The sequence below is a fragment of the Anomaloglossus baeobatrachus genome, chromosome 5 (genome assembly GCF_048569485.1).
Source record: "Anomaloglossus baeobatrachus isolate aAnoBae1 chromosome 5, aAnoBae1.hap1, whole genome shotgun sequence".
Taxonomy (NCBI): domain Eukaryota; kingdom Metazoa; phylum Chordata; class Amphibia; order Anura; family Aromobatidae; genus Anomaloglossus; species Anomaloglossus baeobatrachus.
In genome coordinates, this window is record NC_134357.1 from 444370902 (window position 1) to 444395095 (window position 24194).

General features: G+C 45.4%; 1 protein-coding gene across 2 annotated transcripts in view; it reads right to left on the reverse strand.

Annotated features, from left to right (window-relative positions):
- MYT1 (myelin transcription factor 1) overlaps positions 1–22853 on the reverse strand; it is a 136501-nt gene extending 113648 nt beyond the window's left edge. Inside the window, exon 1 of one of the 2 annotated variants that reach the window (XM_075350455.1) lies at positions 21986–22853. The gene's annotated coding sequence lies outside the window, so the exon portion shown is untranslated. The remainder of the gene's footprint in view (positions 1–21985) is intronic. The other variant, XM_075350456.1, reaches the window with a different exon arrangement.
- Between the last annotated feature and the right edge of the window lie 1341 nt (positions 22854–24194).

Sequence of the window (24194 nt, forward strand, 5' to 3'; positions counted from 1 at the left end):
TAGTCTGACAGCGTCCGCGCAGTGGCTACCGACGGGGGAGAACGGTCAACTAGGAGTGCTACCCGAAACCCATCTCAGCTAGAGAGAAGAGCACGGAGTGGGAAGTAAGGAGACTGCTGGAGAGTACCAGGCCCAAACGGGCGGCAGATCCCGAAGCGGAGATAGATCCAGCTTTCTTTTGCTAAACCTGCCGGTGTGGGTCTCTCAAAGCCCACGCCACAACACCACAAAAGCCGCAGCCACGTAGCCACAGTTAGGGCCCATAGGTCACAGGAGGCAAGCAGCTGGAGTGGCCTGGCCCAGGCGACAAGCACACGGCAAACGAAGGGGAGAGAGGCTTCAGCATCTTCCCTGGGTGACCCCCATAGGGACTCAAAGTCGGGGTTACCCCAAACCACCAAGGGCTAAGGAAGGCGAGTTAGTAGTCACCCTCACAAGTCAGCCTGAAGGATACCTGGTTCCCACTTGGTCCATCCCAGCTACGCCCGGGTTACTCACCCTGCCACCTGAAGTGAGTAAAAACCCTGAAAGACATTCTGCGTGTGTGGAGTTATTCTGCGCCTTGTGGTTCTACGCACCTACACAGGGCCCTGGGGCTTGCCTCACTCTCAGGAGGCTATTCCAACTAACTGCACTCACCATCAGCCCCAGGCGTCCCTCAACCTGCAGTGGCGGTCCCCACTGACCGCAATACTGAGAGTGGCGTCACGACAAGAAGAAGATCTCCTACCTGTGACCAGATCCAGCTGAGTGGAGTCCCTGAAGGTAATGCACCGACACAACACCTGTGGGGCTTCACAGGCGTGCCTATACTGTGCAGTAAAATAAATAAATAAATAATTAAAAAAAAACGGCGTGCGGTTCCCCCCAATTTTAATGCCAGCCAGATAAAGCCATACGGCTGAAGGCTGGTATTCTCAGGATGGGGAGCTCCATGTTATGGGGAGCCCCCCAGCCTAACAATATCAGTCAGCAGCCGCCCAGAATTGCCGCATACATTATATGCGACAGTTCTGGGGCTGTACCCGGCTCTTCCCGATTTGCCCTGGTGCTTTTGCAAATCGGGGTAATAAGGAGTTATTGTCAGCCCATAGCTGCCAATAAGTCCTAGATTAATCATGTCAGGCGTCTATGAGACACCCTCCATGATTAATCTGTAAATTACAGTAAATAAACACACACACACCAGAAAAATCCTTTATTAGAAATAAAAAACACACACATATACCCTGGTTCACCACTTTAATCAGCCCCAAAAAGCCCTCCATATCCGGCGTACTCCAGGATGGTCCAGCGTCGCATCCAGCGCTGCTGCATGGAGGTGACAGGAGCTGCAGAAGACACCGCCGCTCCGGTCACCTCCACGCAGCTAATGAAGACAGCCGTGCGATCAGCTGAGCTGTCACTGAGGTTACCCGCTGTCACTGGATCTGGTGTGTGTGTGTTTATTTACTGTAATTTACAGATTAATCATGGAGGGTGTCTCATAGACGCCTGACATGATTAATCTAGGACTTATTGGCAGCTATGGGCTGCCAATAACTCCTTATTACCCCGATTTGCCAAAGCACCAGGGCAAATCGGGAAGAGCCGGGTACAGCCCCAGAACTGTCGCATATAATGTATGCGGCAATTCTGGGCGGCTGCTGACTGATATTGTTAGGCTGGGGGGCTCCCCATAACGTGGAGCTCCCCATCCTGAGAATACCAGCCTTCAGCCGTATGGCTTTATCTGGCTGGCATTAAAATTGGGGGGAACCGCACGCCGTTTTTTTTTAATTATTTATTTATTTATTTTACTGCACAGTATAGACACGCCCACCGGCTGCTGTGATTGGGTGCAGTGTGACATCTGTCACTCAGCGTGGGGGCGTGTCTCACTGCAACCAATCATAGGCGCCGGTGGGCGGGGAAAGCAGGGAATAGGAGATTGTTTAATGAGCGGCCGGCTTTTTCAAAATAGTAAAAGCCGCCGCAGCAGTGTGAATGCCGTGCAGCGCTGCGCCGGAGATCGGGGAACGGTAAGTATGAGAGAGGGGGGGGAAACTGACCGACAGACTGTGAGAGAGGGACAGACAGACAGAAAGACCGACAGAGAGACAGAGAGACCGACCGACGGACTCAGGGAGATTGACCGACATACACAGAAATAGAAAGAATAGCCGACATCACTAGAAATAAAAACACCAAACGGACACGGACTATAGGTAGATGCATACGTGTTTACTAACGTGTGTGCACATACCCATAGACTTTCATTGTGTCCACGTGTGCGTGCTCCGTGCAGATAATGGACATGCATCCGTGCAAAACGCAAACACATACGGATCACGGACACGCACACACGGACATAATGAAATAACGGACGTGTGACTACAATCATAGATTAACATTGGTGCACGTTCGGCCGTGTCTCCGGTATATACGGAAACGGACCAAACACGCACGTGTATCACGGACGTGTGAAGGGGGCCTAAAGCAAAGGACAGGACAGATTTCCGTCTGATCAAACATTAGGCAAGTTCCACTTTCAGAGCTGCAAACATGAGCGTGGAGTCTTTCCTATCACCTGTACATGTGCTATTATGTCACCGGATGGGACACCTGCCCTGAATCAATATTTTCATTTTTAGTTGTGCATACATTCTTTTTGTTTGTTTTTTTCTCATTGATAACTTTGCTTCTGTTTTATGTTTATTCATTACGTCACTTTTTTATATTGAGGGGGAGTTACTTTATCGCGGCAGTGACTCAACAGGAGCAGGTGGTAAAAAGTAATTACCTCCTCTCCCATACGGGTCATACAATTAGCAACAGACAGGTTCAATGTCGTGCTGGGCTTCCTAGAGCCCACCAGTAACACTGACTCCAGGCCCCACTGTGCAGTCACATGAAAATATTATATCACCCTCATTCCCAAATTTACCTATTCTTCTATAGCAAAATGATAAACTGAGTAGTTGCGAAATAAATGATAATATGCTGCCGTTGTCTGTAGATAGTGTATCAAGTGCCAAGTACTGCTTATAGAGGTGTTGTGGGGCCTAATCCTGCAAAGAAAGAAAGAAGTAACAAAGGCCGGGATCAGTCTAAAAAACACACCGTGAAATAATATGAACAAAACCTCCTAAGACCCGCAACACACATCCATTTTTTTTGTACGTGTGCGGTACGTATTTGCACGTACCGGAGATACGTAAACACGGAGACCCCTGTTATTCAATGGTAGATGGCACACGCACGTAAAATCTCACGGAACGTGTGTCCGTGTCGTAAGTACGTGTGTGCGCTTTTCTACACGGACGACATGTCCGTTTTTTGCCGGCAACACGCAGGCACGGACCCGCTAAAGTCTATGTGTCCGTGCCTGCACGGACCGCACACGGAGTATGTCCGTGTTCAGCACATATCGTCCGTGTCCGTTTTTCATCACAAAATCTGCAACACTTGTTTCCAATCTATCAGGTCATTTGAAAGCAAACAACAACACCAGGATCTCATGATGAATGATTAAAATCGTTAATTGGGTAAGAATGCGGGCCTTTAAAAACTGACAGCACACGGACAGCACACGTACGTATTTTTTGTCAATACGGACATTCCACACGCACACACGGCTCGCATATGCCATCACACGGATGCCATAAGTACCGGAGAAACGCCCCTAAAAAACGGAACTCGGACCTGAAAAACGGACCGTAACACACGTACGTTTTTTTTTGCGGAAGTGTGTTTTAGGCCTAAAAAAGTGGTGTGCAATAATTTTTTGTTTTGTAATCCTCCAGAGTGGCCCACCAGAGGATTCTCCGATCCTCCGGTGGGCCAGTCGGAATCTGTAGAAGGACCCATCACTAGTATTCATGGTCACTGCACCTGTTAAAATAAATTATGGCCAATGCTACAATAAGTTGCAGAACGGAGCTATGTTGTGGTGAGATGGTTTTAAACAGGTTGTCCACTACGTTTACACTGATCCTTAGGGGTACTTTGCACGTTGCGACATCGCTACTGCGATATCGTCGGGGTCAAATCGAAAGTGACGTACATCAGGCGCCGGTAACGACGTCGCAACGTGTAAAGCCTAGGAGAGAAGATGAACGAGCGTGAAACAGTCAAAAATCGGTGATCTGTGTCATGTCGGTCATTTTCATAATGTCGGTGCATCCACAGGTACGATGTTGTTTGTCGTTCCTGCAGCTCCACACATCGCTGTGTGTGAAGCCGCAGGAGCGACAAACATCTCCTTACCTGCGCCCGCCGTCCACCGGCAATGCGTAAGGGAGAAGGTGGGCGGGATGTTTACATCCCGCTCATCTCCGCCCCTCGGCTTCTATTGGCCGGCCGATTAGTGACGTCGCGGTGACGCCGAACGCACCTCCTCCTTGAAGGAAGGATTCTTTGGCAGTCACAGTGACGTCGCCGACCGGGTAAGTGCGTGTGAAGCTGCCGTAGCGATAATGTTTGCTACGGCAGCTATCACAAGATATCACATGTACGACGGGGCGGGTACTATCGCGCTCGGCATCGCTAGCATCGGCTAGCGATGTCGCAGCGTGCAAAGTACTCCTTAGGATAGGTCATCAATGTCTGATTGACCAGCACCGCCACCGATCAGCTGTTCTTGGTCCCGGCGACAAAAGCAGGCAGCTGGAAATGCTCAGTTCTGCCGCTGCTCCATCTTCTGATAGTGGCCGCGGCCAAGTACTGCACATCTGCCTCCCATTCTAATCAATAGGAAGCGAATGTGCAGTACCTGGCGGAGCGGCGCTGGAACTGAGCATATTTTGCTGCCTGCTGCCGCCAAAACCGAGAACAGCTGAATGGTGGGGGTGCAGGGTGTCGGACTCTGATCGATACAGATTAGGATAGGCTATCAATGTAAAAGTAGTGGACAACCCCTTTAAAGTTTATAAGAATGACTTGATGCAAGATGGGCGAATCCAATGATAAACCACCATTCAAGGACAGGCCAATTTGGACAACTAATAACAAGCTCATGATGGCAACTTGCTACTATACAGATGCAAATCTTCCATATTGGTGTGGAGTCTTTACACTCGCCTATAAATATTCTGCCTTGTGTTAAATGAGCCTAAACCATGGGGCCTAACAGCTTTTGCTATGAAGAGTTATGTGCTGGCCAGATTGGTAATGACATGCACACAGATACAAGTGAAGTAATCATTTGATTATCAGATGCAGTCATTTCGCACCGTACCTGCCCACTCTTCGGATACGAGGATAGCCCCCTCCCCTACCGGCGGCACCACCACATCATGGGTTATTATCAGTCCCTTTACTGCTACTGTTTAGTTATTTTTCTCCCCTAGCACTCTCCTTCATTACTTTGTCTCTGATTTAGCATCTGAACCCTTTCACATTTAGTAATAACCAAATGCAAGCTGTGTACTTTAATCTTCCAAACACAGGCGCACTGCTGTGAAAATCATACACACTCCGCTCCCTGGCATTGCGTGCCCCCATCCTTTTCCATTTATATGCAAATGCTGACCTTTCACCCCAGCTGGCTGCACGACGAATTTTCCTAAAAATGCAAATAAAAGCGTGCAGTCATTTTACCCTCCTCCAATGTTTTATCCCTTTTTTCCCTCTTTCTGAGTGAGGGCTAAGCGTAGATGGCAGTAATCATTATTTTTATGAATCCTAGCGTCTGCAGGAATAAGCTTTCGGGTGTTTTGCCTTCTGTGTGTTAGTTATGGGGCTGCTGTAGAGGGAAGAGTGGTCCGTCCGGTTTTATTCCTAGGTAATAGACCAGCTGTGTTTAATATTTGTGTTGGTTTTATTAATAACCATCGGTGCAGCTCCATAAACGGCAGCGGTGCCGCATGATGAGAACGGCTTTATTGCCGTCATCAGAAGTTTAATTATATGTGCGCCATACAACTCTTTCAGTATTTAAAGGGAACTGTATGAATAAGGGGGGGCTCCAACTTTACAATAAGACAGGGGATATTAAAATGTGGACACGCTCTTCCTTGTGAACCTTTCTGGACCCCACGCACCCAATGTGAGAAGCAGTCGTACTGATGGACCATAGACATTTTGAGCCCACGTGGCATCCTCTGCCAGCAAATCTGTGACATCCGTCACCAAGAGAGGTTCCTTGTTATGTCATCTGCGAGATATTGTTCCAAAACTTAATTAGTGGCTTCATTAAGTGAAATCTAGAGGAAGAGCATCACTCACTCGACCCAGCTCGTCTTATGCTGACTACAAGGAAGAAGCACATGGCAGGATATTTTCTAGCCCTCTGGAAGCTATTTGGAAGCTATTTGGTAATTCCCATTGACCCCCTAGTTCTCCATTCCCAGGACATCTGTAAAGTACCCTAAAGGGGCTTGGGCATTGGAAACCTGGAGCACCACAAGTACAGAACTCATTCACCTCTACTTATATACACCCAGAACTTTCATTTAGGCCATGTGCACATGTTGAGTATTTAGTGAGGTTTTTCCTCAGTATTTGTAGCTAAAACCAGGAGTGGGACAATTCAGAAGGAAAGTATAAGGCCGGAGTCACACTTGCGAGTGCCTCGCGTGTTTCTCGCGCGAGTCTGTCTTTGCATCACCCGTAATGGCTGCACACTCTCCGGACAGGAGTGTCTTAGCTGCATAGAGATACATGCAACCGACCCACTCCTGTCCGGAGAGTGTGCGGCCGTTACGGCTGATGCAATGAGAGACTCGCGCGAGAAACACGCGAGGCACTCACAAGTGTGACTCCGGCCTAATAGACACACGGCACCACTTCTGTATTTATTACCCACTCCTGCTTTTGGCTACAAATACTGAGGTAAAACACTGACCAAATACTCAATGTGTGCATATAGCCCTATGGTCACACCATCATACCAGACAACTTTAAGGCCACGTGCACACGTTGAGTATTTGGTGAGTTTTTTACCTCAGTATTTGTAGCCAAATCTAGGAGTGAGGAAAAGTGTAATAGAGACACGAGCACCACTTCAGCATTATTCACCCATACTTGGTTTTGGCTACAAATACTGAGGTAAAAAACTCACCAAATACTGAACGTAAACACGTGGCCCTATGGCTACGCCATCATAGCAGATAACTTTGAGGCCACGTGCACACATTGAGTATTTGGTGAGTTTTTTACCTCATTATGTGTAGCCAAAACCATGAGTGGAACAATCAGAGGAAAGTAGAAGGCTATGTGTGCACGCTGCATTCTTGCACATTTTTTGGGTGCAGTTTTGGTCTCAAAACTGCATAAATTTCATTCCCCAGCAAAGTTTATGAGATTTAATTTTTGCTGTCCACACAGTTCAGCTTTTTTTTTTTTTTGCTGCGTTTTTGTGGTGACCACAAAGATGCAGCATGTCAATTCTTTTTGCGTTTTTCCTTGCATTTTTCACCCATTGAATGTAATGGAGAAAAACTCATCAAAACGCATGCTTTTTTTATGCAGTTTTGCCGCTGATGCATTTTTGTGCGTTTTTTTGGGCCAAAAACGCTGCATCTTTGTGGTCAGGAAAAAAATGCAGCGTGCGCACATAGCCTAATAGAAACACTGGCACCACTTCTGTAATATTCACCCACTCCTGGTTTTGGCTACAAATACTGAGGTAAAAAACTCATCAAACTTTCAACGTGAGCACGTGACCCTATAGGGGGCTTTACACGCTACGATATCGTTAATGTTTTGTCGTCGGGGTCAAGTTGTTAATGACGCACATCCGGCGTCATTAACGATATCGCAGTGTGTGACACTGACCAGCGACCTTAAGCGACCTCAAAAATGGTGAAAATCGTTCACCATGAAGAGGTCGTCCCAAACTGAAAAATCGGTAAGGGTTGTTTATCCAGGTGGTTCATCGCTCATGCGGCAGCACACATCGCTATGTGTGACACCGCAGGAGCGAGGAACGTCTCCTTACCTGCCGCCGGCCACAATGCGGAAGGAAGGAGGTGGGCGGGATGTTATGTCCTGCTCATCTCCGCCCCTCCACTTTGATTGGCCGGCCGCTTAGTGACGTTGCGGTGACGTCGCTGTGATGCCGAACGTCCCTCCCCCTTAAAGGAGGGATTGTTCGGCAGTCACAGCGACGACGCCGACCAGGTAAGTATGTGTGACGCTGCCGTAGCGATAATGTTCGCTACGGCAGCGATCTCAAACAATCGCATGCGCGACGGGGGCGGGTACTTACACGCTCGCTATCGCTACAAATTGCTAGCGATATCGCTACCGTGTAAAGCCCCCTTATGGCTACGCCATTGTGACGCCCTGGACTACCCAGGTCGTCCCAGGTAGTCCCATGCACACACCCCCCTCCCTAAAAAGGTGACAGCAGCCAAACTTCAAAACCTTGTCACCACCCTTCAGGTTTGATGTCCACACCAGGGGGCGGAGCCAGGCGATTGGCTCCGCCCACCGAGGAGTTCGCAGGCCTGGAGGTGGGAAAACAGAGCAGTTCCCTGTGGGGAGCAGAGAGAGTAGTTCTAGAGAGTAGTCTGACAGTGGAGGAGAGAAGTCAAGTTCAAGGGCAGACTTGTGACCAGGCCTGCCGATAGTCTACTCAGGTGGCTGGGTTGGAGCCCAGTCACCTCTGGCAAGGAGGCAGACAGTGGTGGCCGCCTGCAGGACCTGGGATTACAGCCGGTGGAACCGTAGGGACCGGGGTCGGGCGGTGGGCCGCCGGTACCGAACCGGGGAACCAATTGGAAACCGGAGCACCAGGAGGGGTACTCAGACCCAGTACGAAGCCCAGAATCCACAGGGCTGAGTCAAATCAACTAATTGAGAACTGGACTTAAGGACCTTTCCCACACAAGGCTCAACTGAAGACAAAAGCCCAACCATTAGGGTAAAGCCACCGCCAAGGCATAGAGACCCAAGGGGCCAGCATCTGCGGGCAAACAGGGCTCTCTGAACACCCAGCAAGCCGGGGAATGGACTACCGTTGCTTAGGCATAGGAGTCAAAACATTCATATAAAGAGGTGCAGGAGAAAGGCGGAAACCACCAACCTGTTAAGGGAGAAGCTGCAGCCGGCTGCGGGCCCCATTCATCACCCCGTTTGGTTTACCAGAGACTCCAGTGTGTTGTATCATAGTGAGTACACCAGTGCCTTCGGGCCGCGCACCGCACCAGCACCCAGCACGCACCCATCCCCATGCCTTAGCACATCCCTCGGGCCCCTGGGACCTACCCACGGAGGGGTCAACACCAAGCTGCGCAACACCGTCCCCGGGAGGCCTAGTCAACGGCAGCGGTGGTGTCCATCCATTCACCACAACCCGTGGGTGGCGTCACAAACTTATATCCCTTACAAACCACCGCGGCCCCGGCCGTGGAACTCCCCACCGCAGTCCCTGCGTGTAGCGCTAACACCCCCCTTGCAGAGCGACGTGACCCCTGGGTCCGTGAGAAGCTCGAGCCCCCCATCGTACAAGCACGGATCCGAGCGGCTCGGCAGCCGGCCGAGCCCGCGGGGCGGTACACCATCATACCTGATAACTTTGAGGTCACGTGCATACATTGAGTATTTGGTGAGTTTTTTACCTGAATATTTTTAGCCAAAACCAGGAGTGGAATCTATCAGAGGAAAAGTATAATAGATACACGGGCACCACTTCTGTATTATTACCCACTTCTGGTTACGGCTTACAAATACTAAGGTAAAAAACTCATCAAATACTCAACGTGTGCACGTGGCCTAATAGTTAGTCTAGTTCTTAATTAAAGGGAATCTGTCAGAAGGTTTTTGCTACTTCATCTAAGAACAGCATGATGTAGGCAAAGATCCGGAATCCAATAATGTATTACTTAGAAACATCCGGTCTGACAAAATCTGAATTTTTAGATTTAGTCATGTAGCTAAGTCCAGAGAGCTGTCCCACCCACCCCAGCTACTCTATAGAGATTGTACTTTGACATTGAATCACAGGAGGGGGTATGCCGGACTGCCCTGTACATGACATTGTAGTCTGAGCAATGATAAGGTTCCTGCTACTTAAACAAACAGGAAATAAATAACAGGTGACAAGACAGGCGTCACTGAATTCTTCATGTTAACCCTTGCAGCATGCTACCTTCAGCTTACATAGCAAAAAAACTGCGGACATGCGGACAGATTCCCTTTAACTGAGTAAGGCCCTGTGCCCACTAGAAAAAGGATTTTTCACAAGAAATTTCTTGAGAGTCTGAAAGATTAGCGCACATGCGTTAAAAAAACGCACCAATTACGCACCGAAAAACGCATGCATTTTTACCGCGTTTTTGCACGTTTTTGATGCGTTTTTGATGCGTTTTTTCCACAGGTTGGTCCCTGTGGTTTTTTTACCATTATCTATGGCAAAAAACTCAGGTACCTGCATAAAAGAAGTGACATGCTCATTTTTTTCCCCAAGAAATTCTGCAGAAAGAATGTTCTTGAGAAAAAAAACGCACTGTGCGCACAGCTATTTTTTTCCCACAGGTTTTGCTGGGGAATGTCTGCAGATTGGTTACAACCATTTTCTCAAGAAATTTCTGCATCAAAAACGCAAAAAAAGCAGGTAAAAACGCAGTGTGCGCACAGCTCTTTTTTTCCCATAGGTTTCGCTGGGGAATGTCTGCAGAAAGGTTACAACCATTTTCTCAAGAAATTTCTGCATCAAAAACGCAAAAAAAAGCGGGTAAAAACGCAGTGTGTGCACAGGGCCTAAGCATTAACCCAACCCGCAGCATGAACACTGAACACATTCATGATTAATAGACAGGTACATAATCTGGATGTATATGAAGAATGATGAACGCAGTAGATGGTGGAGTTTTAGCAATAAGTCGTTTTGTATATTTTAGACACTACAGTACATTTCTGTCTTTGACATTGCAAACTATGGGCTCGTATATTTATTTATTTTACTCACTTATATAGCGTTATTAATTCTACAGCACTTTAGAGACATGATCATCAACATCCCCATTGGGGATCACAATCTAAATATATATCCCTTGAGATATATATATATATATATGTATATATATATATATAGATATAGATATATATATATATAGTATATATACACACACCATATATACTCTGATCCTTACTGCTAATTGCAGTACTAAGATTGACAGCTCCCCGGTGCTGTGTAATTGTAGGTGCGCTCACAATCCGCAGCCCTCAAATGTCAGCTGTTTCTAGAGTGACAACAAGTAAAGGTAAATTAAATAGAAAATGATTTGTGTGCAGCGCCCTGCGGCCAGAAACCAGGACACTGACCTGTCATACAATTTAGGAGTTTTGCTAATCCCACAAATGACAGATGTATAAGGCAGGTCTATCCAGAGTAGATTATAATGTGTGTGTCCTTTCTACTGTCACTTTCTAGATATAACTTCATCTCTCGCTCTCCCTCCTGGAGACTGTCTATATATATTTGTCGTACAATTATAAGAGACTCTGAACCAAAGTCCCTGCTTAACATTTTCTGTACTCGGAAAGGAAAACTGTAGTAATAAGTGCCAGGATCCCTACTTCATGGATTTTATCCCTGGGAACCATCAGAACCATTTCCATCCATAGGTGTGACTGATATCAGTATATAGCATTTCCTTTAAAAGGAACCTGTCATATTGAAAATGCAGGGTGTTATGCAGGAGGAGCGGATCAGATTCCTAGACATTTTTGTGGGAACCGTTTCAGCAAAACTTGAAATGTATTCATCGAAATCCAATATGCTTGTATGCATAAGAGTCCAGTGGGCGGGCCTACTAGTGACTGACAGTCTTCCGTGGCTGACTGTGCAGATTGCTGTCAATCATGAGTAGGTGACCCCCACCACTAAACTACAGACAGTGTCATACTGAGCTGCCAAGGGCCTACCAGCAGTAACAAAGACTCTGGGGCCCGCTGTTCAGCTACATGCATACATTATGTTCCCAAATTTACTTTAACTTTTATATTATAACAAACTAGGTAGATTGTTAAATGTATGATGAGATGCTGGTTTTGTCTGTAGACAGTGAATAAAGTATATTATGCCAACTACTGCTCTTATAGAGGGGTGGTGGGCATAATCCTGCAGAAGGGCCCACCGGGGAATTCATCTGTCCACCAGGGGGCCAGTCTACAGACAAACCCCAGAGATTTCCATGAATGAAATACAAGTTATACTGAATCTTTTCCAACAAATCCTTTCCAATACCATTCTGCTCAGCTTCTCCTTCTCTATGTTACTGTCCACATATCAAACGTTATGTACAATGTGACAGGTTCCCTTTAAAGGGAATCAATCAGCAAGTTACTGCTATACTATGTAAGCTGAAGACAGCATGCTGCAGTGGTTAACACAGAAGATTCAGGGATGCTTGTCTTGTCACAGTCCATCTGTTGTTTATTTGTTCTGTTTGTTTAAGCAGCAGGACCCTTATCATTGGATTACAATGTCAGCAGCACATAGTCCAACATGCCCCCTGCTGTGATTGACACCTCACTGTCAATGTATAGCCCGGTGTGGATGGGGGCAGCCCTGTCAGCTCAGCTACATGACTAAACCTAAAAAGTCTGATTGTGTCAGAATGACTGCATCCAGTAATCTAAGTGATGCATCATTAGAATCAGAATCTCCGCCTACATCATGCTGCTCTCAGATAAGGTAACATAAACCTGATGACAGCTTCCCTTTAACTTTTTGAAGTAGAAGTTATAAGAGGATCATGTTAATAATTTATGTTTTTAACCTCTTAAATAAGTTTCACATGATGGGTTGGCAATTGTGTAAGTAAATGCCATACTTTCGAGAATTTATCTAACCCTTGAGTAACTTATGTATGGAAATATACATTAATGTGCACTTTACTAATGTCAGTAATTTCCAAATAGCTGTTTTATACTGGTGTCCCCTAGAATAGTTCCTCGACGTAGGTTTCGATAAGTTTCAGTGCAGCAATCTGTATAAGATCTGACTTGTCGGGAATGAGTGGACACATCTATATTCCTACCTGGTTTTATTACTCTCAGAATGTCAGAAGAATCAGTACGTAATTTTTGAAGTTTGTGGTTTTTTTTGTGTTTCCCTCAATACATTGAAACTATTTTACAGAGTCTGAATTTACTGAAAGGGAATTCAGCCTTAGTTGGGTCTTCATTGAATAAGACACAGTAGACCACCATTCTCTGACATTAAAATGATATCATTAAGATTTGATGGACTCCTCGCGGCCGTGACATGTGTGCATATGAAAAATGATGAGTATACAGCCATAGGCAGAGTGAAAGCTTGATATATTAAATATACATTGGAAATGATATGGAAATGATATTCAATGTGGGGACTCTCTAGACATTAATGTGGCTTAAATATTTCATGGGAGGAGATACGGTGCATGGGGCAGGATCATTTACTTTGTTACTATGCGGTTATTCGCATTCATAGACAGATCTGATATATACACATCAGTTATAAAAATGAAGCTTCGCAAGGAAACAGTAATTGTCATTCAGCCCATTGGCCGACCAGCACTTTTGGCCATAGAATTTCATCCACAAGATGAGTAGGTGTACCAATACATGATGGGATTCAATAGCTTGAGCTGCACTTAAAGGGATTGTCCAGGGAATCCATTCAAAAAAGAGATCAGACTGGTTTAAAAACGAGGTCAAATAAGTGATACAACTCCTACTGTGACACCTCCTCGACCCCCACTGGTCTCTCTTGTCAGGAATCGTCCACACAGCCAATCAGAGGCCTCGGCGGAGACACGCCTCAGCCTCTGATTGGCTGGGCGAGCCTTTCCTGTCATTTCCAGATTTAGAGACCAGAGGGGACCAAGGCGAGATTGACGACGATGAATGACACTTAAGACTCGGCCACATACAGAGATAAATCTGCGGCAGATCTGTGGTTGCAGTGAAATTGTGGACAATCAGTGCCAGGTTTGTGGCTGTGTACAAATGGAACAATATGTCCATTATTTCACTGCAACCACAGATCTGCCAAAGATTTATCTCTGTGTGTGACAGGGCCTTTAGAAATATAAAAAAAATCAGTTTGCACTTAAAAAAATATTTTTTATTTGCTAGAGATCCCCTTTAAAAAGTTTAAAACACAAGAGAAGGCAGAGTATCACCAAGATCAGTTTCTGAAATGCTCAGTCCTGATGATAAAGCGGTTCTTCTAGCTCAAAGCTTTGGTTTCCCCCATCAGTCACTGTTTCCTCCAAGATCTGCTAAGATCTTCCCTGAAATGCTCTGTGCTGCTGTGAACATTATGATCACCTGGTTAAAGGTGCTACAGTTGTACCAAATAAGAAGTGCCCCTCGTCCAGGGGAGAGGTTTTAGTTCTACTATGGACAACGGGTCCGGAAGACCAAAAGCAAGTAGGAAATGAGAAGCAGCTGTGTTCATTGTGCAATCTGGACAAGCTGATTATAAATGTAATGGCAATTGAGGCAGGAGAGGGGCTGTTGATCCCGTAAATGCCGGCTTTTAAATAAATTACAGTGAAGGGATCAAAAGAAAAAAAGGGTTAAGCATGGAAGATGTGTAAAGCGGAGAGTGCGTGCGCCGAGCGAGGGGCGTGATTCTGCAGACTCAGCTACCTCGGAACATCACGTGACTTCCAGCAATAATTCAGAAGCATCTCGGACTAATTCACTCCATCTAGTGACACAGGAGTCAATTTATTTTATTTTTTTTTATTATTCTTTTCAAACCAACATTAAAAGGCTGAACTGAATTGATGAAAGAGGAAAATTGATCCCCCCCCATCCAAGAAGATATTCAGCTAACCAATGCTTGGCAGATATTTCTAGCAGGAAAGGAAAGTTCTCCGGTGCTCAATCCGGAAAATGCAATGTAGCTGATTCAGCTCTGTTTTCATCATAAAGCTCTTAGCTCTAAAGGGCCTTGTCTGTCACCAATGATAACACTGTGATATATTGCGCAGATTTGATTGCTGTGGTTGGCACAGAATGCTGGGAGCTGTAGTTTAACTCTACGTCACACAGCAATTCTCAGATGGATTTCCTCTATAAGGCCTCTGTCCATCCTCTACTTTTTTTTTAGGTTTTGCGGTAATTCACTGTTGAAACCGACACCACAACTGATCCTATATATATTTCTATGCGATCAAACCTACACATCCGGCACATCAATTGGGTCCAACAAAAAACGTGCCCCATTTTTTGACCCAAACACATTTGACCACAGGACAGAGCTAGAGGCAATATAGCAATACTTGCAGTATATAAATATAAAGTGCTAGTGCAATCTCAGTCAAATTCAAAAGTCTGCAGGCCCATATAAAGTGCTATGGATATATACATACAAATATAATCGTGTCAAACCTGTAGATAACAGGACCAAAGAGTTATACATTCACTAATTATCCTATCCTATTGCTGAATAAAAGTACTCTACTGAAAATCAGAAAATCGTTTAGACATACATACCAAAGAAGTCAGGGACATTCAGAAAGGCTGACCACCTAGCGCTCCAACGCACGTTTCGTGGCATCACTTCCTCCCTGACGAAGTGACACCACAAAACATACGTTGGATCACGAGGTGGGAAGCCTTTGTGAATGTCCCTGACTTCTTTGGTATGTATGTCTACACAAATTTATGATTGTCAATAGAGCACTATTCAGCAATAGGATAGGATAGGTAGTGAGAGTGGAACCATATTCTGACCTGTACAATATCTTCATTGAACTATGCGCTGGCCACAACTGACATATTTGAAACCTAGCCAAAGCAGGATTGGATACTTAGTGAGTGTGGAACCTTTTTTTGCCCTCACAATATCTTCATTGAACAATTCGCTGGACACAACTGACATATGGGAACCTAGCCAAAGCAGGAGAAGGACAGGATTTGCCCTAATACCAATACGACAATGATACTTAGTTCCATTTTTTTGCTCACTCTTTCCAATAGAATATGCTGCCATCTCTTTAATGCCAGTATCAATTTAATGTTGCTAAAGTTGTGCCAATGCCAGTAATAGATGATACATCTGCATCCTACATCCGGGAGGGGGCATCATCGCTGCTGAGTCACTGACGCTACAACTGTAAGTGGCCAAAAAGGTATAAATGATGAATAATACTGTTACTAAATGGGAAGTTTCCGTAATGTATTGCTTATCATCATAAGTCAGTCATATGACGAATACCTTCTAAGAATATCACAACCTTAAGAATAAAATGTGGCCAGCGCTTGTAGCCAACATCTCAATGTGTAATTTTAGGAGCTTTGAGAACTATTATTTCTTTCCAGTTCTAAGACATGAAATGGATAAGTGTGAAAGGCCCTTTTTTTTCTTCTAGAAGGAATGTTTTTATTGAACTAATATCAATGGCTTCTCCTTTCCATGGAGGCTCAAGCCTCATGGCTCCATCAAAGATTCGTTCTCTCTCTGAAATTCCAGCCTTCTTCTTCTTCTTCTCTTGCTCCTTTCAGTTTATTGGTCTCTGATGAAGTCTCAGCTGTTTAATTCCCAGTAATTATGGATAGCCTGAAACGTCTGGTGAAAAGTCACCTGGTCCTACAAGCCACCTCCCAGCCCCCTGTAACCTCGCTTCGAGTGATGAGCTGTGAAAATCAGCTCCTGGCGAGTTCATTTGTAAAACAATGGAAAGCAGAGCCTGGAACAACTATAAAAAGCTTATGAATGTATCGAGCAACAAAGGGAGATTGAGATTGTCAGGCATTTGTCCTTTACGCCAACATAATGAAGACACAAGTAGAGCTCCAAAGAAAGACACTTAACCCACAGCGGTGCTTTAGAGTTTTCATGTACTCTGTTGTATATTACCGATATGAACAAGCTGAAAGAATGATTACTTCACACTGAGCTCATATTCTTCCAAGTCTCATATATTTCATACGCTTCCCTTATGTGCCACTGCTTAGTGGTTATTAAGAATAGGTCGCTTCTAGATATAAACATGTCACATATGGAAAATGTTATGTTCTCCACAAAATAGGAATGTCCACAGTGCTTGAAACATGAACGTGGGTCAATAATGGAACAAGAGGACATGACGTCTACGCATCAAAGAAGCTGGAATACAACTTACAGTCTCTTTCACACGTCCTTGTCTCCGGTATGTGTTTGGTCCGTTTCCTGATGTACCGGAGACACAGGCACACGTAGACCCATTAAAATCAATGGGTCTGCGCTCACGTGCGTGTTCTGACATGGACCGTGTGTCCGTGTGGAGCATACATGTGCCCGTGTGCTCCACACGTAGACATGTCCATTTTTCTCTGTCATCACGGGTGTCACACGGAACGCAAACGGACCACACGGAGGTGTTCCGTATGACACGCGCCGGAGAAAACACGTGTCAGAGAAAAAAAAATAACAAAACTTTACTTACCTTCTCCAGCCTTGCTGTCTCTGCCGCTGCTGTCACTTGCTTCCGACAGCCGCTCATTATGCTCATTGCATATTCACTTCACTGCGGCCGGAAGCAGCAGCAGCGGGGAGTCGGCAGGACCGGAGACCGAAGATCAGCACCACGGACAGCAACGCCAGGAACAGGTGAGCAGAAAGTTCCCGTTCTCCGTGTGTTATCAAGGATAACACATGGAGAACACACGTGTGCCATAAACACGGCTCACGGAGGGCAATATGCACCTTTGACACGTCCGTGAAAAACGTGCGTGATTTTCACGGACGGGTGAAAGAGGCCTACAAGAAACTGCTCGTAAAGACTAAACTAAAATCTAGAGAAAGAAACATTGATGACTTCTGAAAGTGGAGAAGAGAAGTGTTGCTGTTTGTACACTATCTAGACTTTTGGATAAGGTTTCTATTTCATAGTTTTTAAGGCTTAAGGTAGACTTAAAGGGGTTGTTAACTACTAGGACAACCCCTCCTGATTCCACGTTTCCCCCAGGTAAAATAGAAAGCCTACACGCCTCCCGTGGCGGTGGCGTTTCAGCAGTGCAACTATTTACATTCCAGGAGCTCAAGTAACATCCCGCAAGCCTGGTGTCCAATCAGCTGGCTTCTCTCTCTCCGCCTTCGGACCAAATAAATTAATAAACAGGAAGTGAGCACTGCAGGTGCCGCTCACTTCCTGTTGATTGCTTTTTTGGTCCGAAGGCAGAGAGAGAGAAGCCGATGGTAAATGGAAACGGGGCTAGCATGACGTCACGACTGCGGCACCACTGGAACGGCGCCACCACAGGAGTTGAGTATAAGCTTTTTTATTATTCCTGGGGGAAACATTTGGAATCAGGAGGGGTTGTCCTAGTAGTGGACATCCCCGTTAAGTCCCTCAAGTTCAATCTATAGCTTAACATTTCCTTCAAGAATGGCGAAATGCAGTGAGCCCCAGAGAATTAATTTAATGGAAAACCATTGAATAGAGTATCAGGGTGGAGTTATTATCTACAAACAACAACAAGGGCATTTTTGTGACGTAGACTAATGTTAGACATCATCATCACTGAAATATGAAGTGCGATACATCAGCTAAATGTATGATAGCATTGAATCACTTCTATTCATGTGCATGGAAGAGATGAAGCCAAATAATGGCAATGAACCCCAACATTTTCATCTTATGGAAAGTCCATAGCATGTAACTGGGCAGCAACAGTACAAGGGGACATAGCAAGTTATTACACCTGCATCCAATAGACAGAAACAGTGTATCGGCCTTACAAGATTTTACCGATTTATTTTCTCACATTAGGAAGGTCTTCTCCACTGACTGGAAGTGAGAGGTGTCTCTAGTGGCTACAGAAGTTCAGCTTATTTTAGGAGATACTGTCAGTCTGGAGGCTTGATATGGAGTATATAACAACTGGACAACCAAGGGACAAAACTGAGAGTTTAAGGAAAAAAAGGTGCGAAGCAGGTGGATGACTACAAGATTATCAATACAAAACTGTATCAAAAGCCACATCTCCAGCTATATAACAAACTATATAAGACTATAAGATTACAAATAAGTGGACGATTATAAGATTGTATCCCAAGGAGATTCCACTCCTTCCAGACTTTCATTTAGTTTAACACCAACATCTAAAAGTCTATGAAATATTCAGCTAAAACGTAAATATATATATATATATATATATATATATATATATATATATATATATATATATATATATATATATATATATATGGAACAGGTAAAATCATTTGGCTTTGCCGGATGCATTATTAGATTAGATGGGGCAAGTGGAGCAGCCTGGTCCCCTGCCTCTTCTGGCACAAAGAAGGGATTGTGGAAGAGAATAAACTCATTAGAATATTCCAGATTCCAGGTATTATGGACTCGTGACTTCTCTGTATGTGATGTGGAAATCCACTGACAATATCGCTAAACAGTTTATAGTATTTTAATGAGGTTTGCAATCCCTATAAAGCTGTGATTCAGTGCTCCCTGGGGAGGTGCTCTGATTGGTCAGGCAAAGTTAAAGGCTTAGCCTGGGGCTCTGTATGTGTAGGTGGGAGGGTGACAGGACCCTTCTTTTGCCCTGGGCAGTGTGGCATGGATAATTCATACATAGCATTTATGGAATGCCCCACATGAAAGGTGATGGAGAAATGTTAGCATTGACACTATGCAAAGCCAATAGAAAACCCAGCACTGCTGCTAAAGCTCGCAGATTCTGTTTCCCCTTCTCAAACCTCCATGAAATGAAACTTTCTTATTAGTTATTTGCAAAACTGTTTCTGGACATTCAGTATACAACGATCATAGAATAGAAAAAAGATCCAAAGACAGGACAGATAGTGATTTGCCAAAACAGGATTACAAATAGCACATATAGGTGTGTGTGTGTGTGTGTGTGTGTGTGTGTGTGTGTGTGTGTAATGGGTATGTTTGTTTGTGTGTGTGCATGTGTGTGTAATGTGTTTGTGTATGTTTGTGTGTAATGTGTGTTTGTGTGTTTGTTTGTGTGTGTAATGAGTTTGTGTATGTGTGTAATGTTTGTGTATGTTTGTGTGTAATGTGTTTGTGTATGTTTGTGTCAGTAATGTGTGTGTAATGTGTTTGCATATGTTTGTGTGTAATGTGTTTGTGTATGTTTATGTGTAATGTGTTTGTGCATGTGTGTGTAATGTGTTTGTGTATGTTTGTGTCTGTAATGTGTGTGTAATGTGTTTGTGTCAGTAATGTGTGTGTAATGTGTTTGTGTATGTTTGTGTGTAATGTGTTTGTGTATGTGTAATAAGTTTGTGTTTGTGTGTGTAATGAGTTTGTGTATGTGTGTAATGTTTGTGTATGTTTGTGTGTTATGTGTTTGTGTATGTTTGTGTCAGTAATGTGTGTGTAATGTGTTTGCGTATGTTTGTGTGTAATGTGTTTGTGTATGTGTGTAATGTTTGTGTATGTTTGTGTGTAATGTGTTTGTGTAATGTTGTTGTGTATGTTTGTGTCTGTAGTGTGTGTTTATATGTGTAATGTGTCTGTGTTTAATGTGTTTGTATGTATAATATTTGTGTATGTTTGTGTTTAGTGTAATGTGTGCTTCTGCATGTTTGTGTGTAATATGTGTTTGTATGTAATGCATGTTTGTTTGTGTATGTTGTGTGTAATGTGTTTGCGTATGTTTGTGTGTGATCTGTGTTTGTATATATAATGTGTCTGTGTAATGTGTGTGGATGTAATGTGTGTATGTACAAAGAACTTTATAAACAGTATTTTTGATCAAACAACCAGACAAAAAATTCACATAAAAATAAGACAAAAAATTCACATAAAACATTTTGCGTAGAAAGTTAAATAAAATCTAAAAGCGAGGAAACGGAGCAGAGCTCAGTGCTAGGAGTTGACTTGCACTCATCCATTCGCAGCGCACACTTGCACACTGTAATGACTGCAGATGTAAATGCAGAACTTGTCGTTACACAGGACATGATATATGATCCCATCGTATGATAGCGGACGTATAATAATGTCGGTGACCGGCACATTGTTATATGGTCTGCTGAAGTTAATAGGCTGGAGTACTGCAGGGGACAAGCCATTGTGCGTCCTTTACTCGCACACATGCAGGCAAATGGTGGCCTTGTTGCTTGTAGTGCTTGCCTCTCATCCCACAATAATCACAGGATACAAAGCATTATGGGGCAGGGAGGCTGCTCCCAGCTTTGGTTTCTATGACAGCATAGAAGGCTCAGAGTGCAAACCTCTGATTCCCGGATTCCAGGTTCTTTGTTTGCCATTAATTAAAGTGACCATATGGAGCGAGCTGATAATGGAAGCAGATGATCCAGTAGAGAGGGGGAAAAATGAATTTGAAGCAGGAAACCGGTCTGAAAAGGATTTTGTAGCTCTATGCAGATTTAAATATGAGCCGAATGAGGGGGGTTGGGGGGGGGTCGCTGACAATGGATGTCAGATATTGTACGAGGGGAGATCACACAAATGACAACACGCAGGCGCTCTCATAGCTAGTTATATACTGGCGGAGGCAGCACCACTTAGATCTAATTCATCTAGGAAATAATAGACGTCTACACCGCAAAACAGCCACAACCCTAAGGAACCCAAACACAACTTCACTCATAGGGTCTATTCTTCACAACTTTCTTCTTACCGCCTATGACAATGTATCTCTCCCCTGGTGTCACCTTCATGGTGCGGGATACACCTTACATAAACTTTCTACCGGATAATAACTGGATCCCTGCCCTCTAAACTCTACCGGATGAGAAGAAAAGCAGCAGAGGAGAAATGATGGAGCAAAGTACATGAATATATGGGCAAAGCACGAGCTGTGAGAGGCATTGGGAGGAGGCTTTGTCTCCCTGGAAGTGTTTCTCCATTTGTGTTGTTTGCTGTAAGCATCTCCATTAGTTACATCAGGAAGATCCTGACCCAGAAAACACTCAGCACTGAGTCCTGTCCTACAACTCCAGGAAAAGTCCTTCCTGAGGGGTGTGGAGGGTCCCCCACCATGATCACAGGCAGCTTCCCATCCAGCTCCTACTCCTAGGGGCTGCTGTCCATGGTGCTGACACCACAATGTGACTTACCTCCTCACAATGACATCATGGAGCAGTCAGGGGCTGAGCATGGTTATGGGCTGCGATGGAGACCAGTCCTCTGTGATCTTAGGCTGTTTGTGGCTCCACTTAAGGCTTCCTTGCCCCTGCACTGAGCTCTCCTGCTGGCTGGGGGCTCATTCCTTTATTTTGCAGGCCAGGCTCCTGTAGGGTGGGGGTCTCCAGAACTCCAGCCTTGCAATGTATCTGTTTACTCTCCGAGGTGAAGGAAATTTACAGTACAGCATCAAAAAAGATGGAGCAGCTCACCTCCTCCGGGGAGACAGTGGGCAGGCCCAGCGCTGCTCAGCCACCTCTTATTGCTGCTGCTCCAGTCACCAGAAGGTGCCCGGCTCATCCAAGCTGATTAATAATTAATATGCACGATCTTCAGTGGGGAGGGCGCACGGGGGTGTGTGCATATTACAACTGTCATTGTCAACACCCCTATGCCATGACAGCTTTTGGTACAGTCCAATAATTTCTAATAGAAAGACTCAGCAGATGATAGATGCCCTGTGTGCACCACAGCTAAGCCAAAGTTGTGCTGGGGGTCCATGCCCGGTGGGCAGGGGTGACCTTCCCCCTTGGCACCAACATACAACTTTGCACAGCTCCTCGGTGACACCCACAGCCTCTCCACCAGCTCCTTAAAGTCCCAGCAGCACAGTAAACAACTACACATGTCACCAGCAGCAAGAAAATGGAGTATTTAACTCATTGATGGCCACCCCCGTGCAGCTCGGCTAATCCAGGGTATTTGGGAGACCGGAGGACATAGTGCATCGGGCCCCGCACAGAAGGCATCACCGGCAGGGATCCGGCACAGTCCTGCCCGGCTCCAGTCCTGCCCGGCCCTGCCACACTGCTGCCCGGCCCCGCGTCTGTCCGTCCCCGCGCCTGCCCGGCCCCAGTCCTGCCAGGTCCTTCCCGGCCCCAGTCCTGCCAGGTCCTTCCCGGCCCCAGTCCTGCCAGGTCCTTCCCGGCCCCAGTCCTGCCAGGTCCTTCCCGGCCCCAGTCCTGCCAGGTCCTTCCCGGCTCCGGTCCTGCCTGTGCTCCAGTCAATTCCTGCACAGATCAGCACCAGGATATCACACGGAGCGGCAGATCATTAGCACCGAGACCTAACTACACTTATTATACAGAAAGAAGCTGCTCAATAACAATCCACACTGCAGGAAATAAACCCACAGAGTGGCACCTCCTCAGCAGGGAAGGTCACAACGCACGTGTGTGGACACGGAGCAGACACGGACTGACCGACTCCTCTATGTAGTGCTTTATTCCATAGGACTGCGGGCAAAGAGCTGAAACTACTGCAGGGCTACTCCAGGGACTTGTCAGCATGCTTCCAAAAAACTGTATGAACCCCTCCCTCCACATACACACACTCACAGCAGAGTACATACACAGTACACTCACACAAGAATACACACACACACACACACACACACACACCAGAGTACATACACAGTACACTCACACAAGAATTCACACACACACACACACACACACACACACACACACACACACACACACCAGAGTACATACACAGTAAACTCACACAACAATTCACACACACACACACACACACACACACACACACCAGAGTACATACACAGTAAACTCACACAACAATTCACACACACACACACACACACACACACACGCACACACACACACACACCAGAGTACATACACAGTACACTTACACAACAATTCACACACACACACACACACACACACACACACACACACACACACACACACACACACACACCAGAGTACATACACAGTACACTCACACAAGAATTCACACACACACACACACACACACACACACACACACACACACACACCAGAGTACATACACAGTAAACTCACACAACAATTCACACACACACACACACACACACACACACACACACACCAGAGTACATACACAGTAAACTCACACAACAATTCACACACACACACACACACACACACACACGCACACACACACACACACCAGAGTACATACACAGTACACTTACACAACAATTCACACACACACACACACACACACACACACACACACACACACACACACACACCAGAGTACATACACAGTACACTTACACAAGAGTAGACACACACACCAAAGTACACATTCACAGAGTACTTACACAGTACACTCACAAAAGAGTGCGTACACTAG